The sequence below is a fragment of the Serinus canaria genome, chromosome 5, assembly GCF_022539315.1.
Source record: "Serinus canaria isolate serCan28SL12 chromosome 5, serCan2020, whole genome shotgun sequence".
Classification (NCBI taxonomy): domain Eukaryota; kingdom Metazoa; phylum Chordata; class Aves; order Passeriformes; family Fringillidae; genus Serinus; species Serinus canaria.
Window position 1 is genome coordinate 52,035,070 of NC_066319.1, and position 6,000 is coordinate 52,041,069.

Sequence of the window (6,000 nt, forward strand, 5' to 3'; positions counted from 1 at the left end):
TCTCAGCTCCTGGCTCCTCTCCCCTCACAGGCAGCCTGGCCCTGGCTGCTCCCTAACACAGGGAACACATCAGGAATGCCTTTCTGTCAGTAGACTGCCATACACAGCACCAATACAGTCTGAGTTACAGATAATTTTGAATTGGAGGAGAAAGGGAAAATATTTAGCAAAATTATGTAACTGAAGTTCAAATATAGGCTATTGCCATCTGGTTGAGCTATTTTGACAACCAAAAAAACCCTTAAGTCTTTATAGAGCTAGATATACTGTTTGCAAACTCAGCCAAATTTGTTACAAAATCTCAAATTTCACATGCTTGATTTACCTCTGGAGCTTTTTGAACCAGCTTTGCCTGTGCACAAGTCATGCCCAGTCATACATCTCCATTCCAAATCTGCCATTAATATTTAAATGCTCTGTCATATTCCTGTAAAAACAAGTACACAATGTCAGGAGACTGCAGAAAAAAACCTTCAAATAGAGTAAAATATAAAACAAAATAATAAAAAAAATTAAAATGCAACCCTTTCAAACACTGTGGATTAATCCCCAACCTGGTGCCCTGCCTCCACTGGCCATCAGGAAACAGCTATTTTAGCAGGCCAAGTTGTAATGGAAACATCCTTCTCAAGCTGTTCCATTTGCTAAAGCAACTGGGAATTGCAGAGAGCCTGAAACAGTGCCCAGACATGACCTTCCCTGTTAAACAGAGGACAAGTTGGTGCCATCTGCACCCAGCTGAAATGTCATCAGGGAAGGAAGCGTTGCCCTTAAACTCCCCCAGGCTGCAGGATGGGGACAGAGCAGTGTGACAATGTGCCAGGAGCTGTGGTCACCCAGCCTGTCCCAGGTCAGCCACACAGCAGCATTGCTTAGGTCTGCCATTCCAGTGACTGCTGACCTTACCAGCAAATCCCAGGAAATGGCCTTCCCACAAGTGCAATTGAATCTCTAAAGTTGTGCCTCAGTGGGAGTGACTTGTGTGGAAACCTTTATAATTCAGCATTAGTTGTGTATTTTCCAGCACGTGGAAGAAAATAAAAATGCTTTTGAATGGATTTCCCTGTCAGCTAGCCTGAACCTGGCCCCTGCAGCAGGGATGAGGGGCAGTAGCCTACCTGCTCAGCTCTCAGACTTGCCCCACAGCACTGAGATAATGATTTCCCCAACCCAGACACCAGGGAAAGACTCTTTCCCTTGAGCAGTTTTCTGTGCATCGCCTTTCAGCTTCATTGCATAAGGTTAATTATCCTTGAGTTGCTTCTCCTGCACCACCTGGCATCACACACCTACTGCCTGCCCTGGTGCTTTGCAGTACTGAGACCTCCCACTTGCCTTCTGAGACCACCCCAGGGACATGGGGTGGTCTCAGCATACACCTCTGTCACCTCTGGAGACATCATCTACTACCACTGATGTTCACAGGTGCCTAAACCTGGCCTGAGGCAAAGCCTGGGACCCACTCATTTGACACCAGGAGCCTGACTGAGGTGGCAAGGTCAAGATGACAATTCCAGCTGACAAGAAACTTTAAAAAGAACAAGGTTTTACACTGGTATTTCTGATGACAAGCACCAGGCAGCATTTTTTGTTATAAACTGAACTTTTTCTTGAGAAGTGAAAGTCAAGAGGTGAAGAACGACACGGTCACACAGAAGTTCCCCTCCCTCCGTCTCCACATCATGCAGCCTTCACAGTACATCACCCTACAGGCAGAAGAGGGGAGAATCTGAGTTACTCAATAAAATGTTAAAATTAAACAACCAAGAACTGACAAAGCACATAATGTGCTCATGAAACACCATCTTCCCAGCAAATGCTCCACTGCTGGTGGGGATTATTAAAATTTTTGATGTAGTTCCTCCTTTGGTCCAGGACAAAATCTTCTGTCAAAGCCAGACAGCTTGGTTACTCTCAGAGCCTTCTAGTCCCCTCTGCTTTTAAAAGGCTTGATTTTGTTTCAGAAGGGCTCCCCTCTGGTTTCAGGCCAGCTGGAGTGCACACCAGCCCCATGCTCTGTCAGCACTGTGAACAGCTCTGTAAGCACCATCAGCTCCTGAGTGTGTAATTAAGACAAAGGAGCAGCAGTTAACAGGGCAGAGGTTAATGGCAATTCCATTCACAGCACACCACGAGCAGTGTGGTGAGAAATGCAGCCACACACTCATCCATCACCTCCAGCCTGCTCCCAGGGCAGGTGGCTGTGCAGAGATCCTGATCCTGTCTTCCCTCAACTGCTTTGAGTGCTTCAGGATGGGTGTTGAGCAGGGCTGAGCAGAGGGGGATCCCTCTCTCTTAACCAACTATACAATGAACCCCGCTCCTACTTTCAAGACCACAGTTTGGTAACTAATATTAGGCAGGATGATCTCAGGCCATGCACAAGGCTCAGTGTCCTATCACTCCTATTTCCCAGCAGGCAGATCAGGAAACCCAACATTTAACTTGCAAGCTGTCAAGTTTTACTCTACGAGCTGCTCAGAAAGGACAGGTCTCCAGGACTGTTGCTCTAATGTAGTTACCAAGGTGATTTCCAGAGAACAATCAACTCAGGAAAGCAGCAGCCACCACCTCCAACCTGCAAACTCACAGAAAGCATTTCTGGAGACAGGCTCTTTGTACAGCCTTTGTGATGGGGAAGAAAGCTTGCACCAGTGGTAGGACCTATCAGTGATTGGGGGGGGGGTGGTTCACCTATGCTTCCTAAAGTAATTACATTTCTGTTCAGATTTGTGTGTTTAGCCTGGAGGCATTAGAGTGGCATCTGAGCTGCCCTGGGACATCCCCAGATGTGGGATGTTTGTCAGGTTGCACTATTGCTTGTGGAGAGGTTGCAAAAGAAGTCAAGCTTGAAGCAGGTTTCAAATAATGGGATCAAAAGGTATTTGAGGAGTAATTGGAAGAGCAAGGAGTGCTGACATTTCATTTTCCAGTGAATTGTACATGTGCTGAATTCAGAGATGCACCAGGTCTCTGCATTCCCCTGCTTACTAGATACTGAAGATTTCATTTTATTTTGCAGCACTTGATGAGTGTCTCATGAGAGACTGATGAATTCACAACACTTTGTTAAGAGGTAACTGGAAATATTGGTGTTCTTGACCATCAGTCAAACTATGATTGCAGCTGCCCTGTGAGGCAACAGCAGCAAGACAATGAGCTCATAAAGCCAATTCATAGGAGTGAGTCAGGGATTGCCCATGCAAGAAGGCATCTATGACATCCTTCAGGATGTCTAGAGACTGGAAACAAGGTAGGGGTGAGCCACCTCTCAGGCAAATCTGCTTTAAGTTGTCTCAGACTGTACCTGCAGCTTGGCTGAGCAGAGACAGGTTGTACAATGTGAGTGAGACACCAGAGCTGTTGTTCATTTGTGGCAGGTATAGTCTGGAAAGAGATAACAGCCTTCCTGGAAGCTGTGGTCTTATAGGTAAAGAAACTTGTGGACTGGAAAAAAAAGTAAATTAGAAGGTCTTCTTGGAGCTGACACTGCCTTCATGTCAATGGAAACAGACTTGGCTAACTTCTCATGTGTGGTGGGAAAATAGACAGCTTGGCTGCTGTTAGGGGTTAGGAGCCTGCAGTGAAGTTTCCCAACTGATCAGCAGGTTTTAAGGAAAAAAGAGTTTCTAGACAGGCAAAAGAAGCTCTTTTAAAAAGACTACTATTCCAGTTTCCTGCTGCTGGCTCTGGCCTGGCATGTGCAGGCTGCTGCCCTGCACACTGCCCAGTGACCCTGGCACAGGCATGGTCCCACAGCAGGCAGGGTCATTACACAGGGCTCACTCAATTGTCCCAGCTGGGACCTCATCCACAGGCTGGCCAGAAGCCTGGGCTGGGAGTCTCTTCCATTTCCTTCACACAGTGGAACAGGAGGCCTGCTCCCAAGCCCTGGGCACAGCCCATTTCACTCCAGCACAGCCTCCCCCTGATCCTGTCAGGAGACTGTGGGGTAGATGCTCCCTGCCTGCCACCTCCTGGGAAAGCCTTGGGAAGCCTGTCCATTCTCTACTTCAAAAAACCCTCTACACCCACAAATTGCATGAGAAATGGTCAATGCCTGTAGAAACAATGCCTACAAGGAAGAACCAGAGTCTTTGCAGTAGGCTGGTGTCACCACTGCGGAGTTTGTCTCAGGCTCAAAAAGACAGGATCTCCTTTCCCAGGCTTCTGAATGTTTGTGCCAAACATTCAGAAGCCTGGGAAAGTCCCAATTTTGATGCCCACCCTAAAGAATAGGGTCACATTGGAGATAGCTTGATACAGAGATCTTCAGCAAGGCTGGTGGATAGAGCTGTAGCAGAGAGCTTTGGGTGCCTCTGGGAGAGTACACATTCAGGAAATACAGGCAGGGAAACAAGCTGGACTCATGCCCTGTTCTGATTCTTTGTGTATGAGAAGCTGGAAGTATTTTGTTTTCTGCTTTTCATACTTAAAAAAAAAAGAATCCAACATCAAGTTGTGTTTTGGCAGAGGTCTCCTCAGAAGATCTAGAGAAGCAGAGTGGGAGGTTTTGCAGCTTCTAGTGAAATAGGGAGAGGAGGAGGTGTTGAACTGCAAAGATTTTTTTTCTTCCAACTGTTGGTTGGGAGTGGAGTTAGATAAATGTTAGCTAAATACAGATTGCTTAAAACATTTTGTAGGAAAAGCAATTCAAGTTGAAATTAATCAGCTTTTACTTGCACTGTCATAATAGTATTAATTCTCTAGTGAACAAAAAACAAACAGGGCAGACAAGAGCTGAATTGCTAACGTAAAAACAAGAAACAAAACAATTCTTGCGCCATCTTCACCCAAAGATGACTGAGTGCCCGTTTCTCCTTAACTTTGCACATTCTTTGCTACTTCTCTCACAATAAGCATAGGAGAAAGGAGTACATGGGACTTGAACTTCAACCCATTTCAGTACTTGATGCCTCATCCTTTTCTCAGTGTACTCACAGTGCACAGGAGCAGGGGGATTTCTGACCTGGCAGTGGCAGGGGTTTAGGAAGCACAATTATACAGGCTGGGCAAAACTGATTTCTCAGGCTTAGAAATGCAGATGAGGATTGGGGGCTCTAGGTGGAGGACAAGGCTGACAACTCAGCCTATCAGAAGGTATTTCTTAGATGGAGAAAAAAAGCATTCTGATGGCTATTTATGATCCTTGAACCAGTTAGTGGTCCCCTACTGACTGATCCTAAACAGAATTAGAAGTCAGTATGATGAAAAAAAGCAGGCCTGGAGAAACAGACTGATTGCAGATTGAACCTTCAAGAACACCAGCTGGAAATCCAGCTTGAGTCACCAGCAAGGTGGAGAGAGCCATGACCTGCTCAGCACCAGGGAGCACAGGCAGGAACAGGTTGCACCACACTGAAGAGCAAGGAAGTGATGAACCTCTGAGACACCCTGGCTGGAGGAAGAGGGGACACTGCCCTGCCTCCAAGTGATGCCAAAACACAAAGACCAGCAGTAGGTGCAAGACCCTTGACATGGACTATGTTGTTGGAATCATGCAGCAATACCCACAAACAAGAAGGGTGCAGACAGAAAATGGAGACAAGTGCTGTCATGTCATCAAAGACTTTGTTACAGCGAGGTTCCAAAACCAAACCTTTCAAAGACAAGGTGGCTGCACAAGTGAGAACAGATAGCAATGAACTGAGCAACATCAATAGGCATCAGCAACAGCAATGAGAATCACTGGCAACTTCTCATTTTTCTCCCCCAAAAATATTAAAAGTGAAATATGTATTACTAGAAAAATTCTTATTGTTACAAAGAGCTTGCCTAAATGCACAAGGCAGCTCTGGACAGTATAGCCAGGAACCCAAATGCTTCTTCTGCCCTCCAAGTAATTGTGCAAAAAGCAAATAAATAAAACTTCTAAGATGCACAAGAAAACTTGAATTCCAGCCCTCAGACAACTTATCTTCATGGGACCCAGTTCTCAATAATGTATGCCAGGTACATGCATGTGAATATTGCAGAGTTTTGTGATTTTGTGAGGACAGG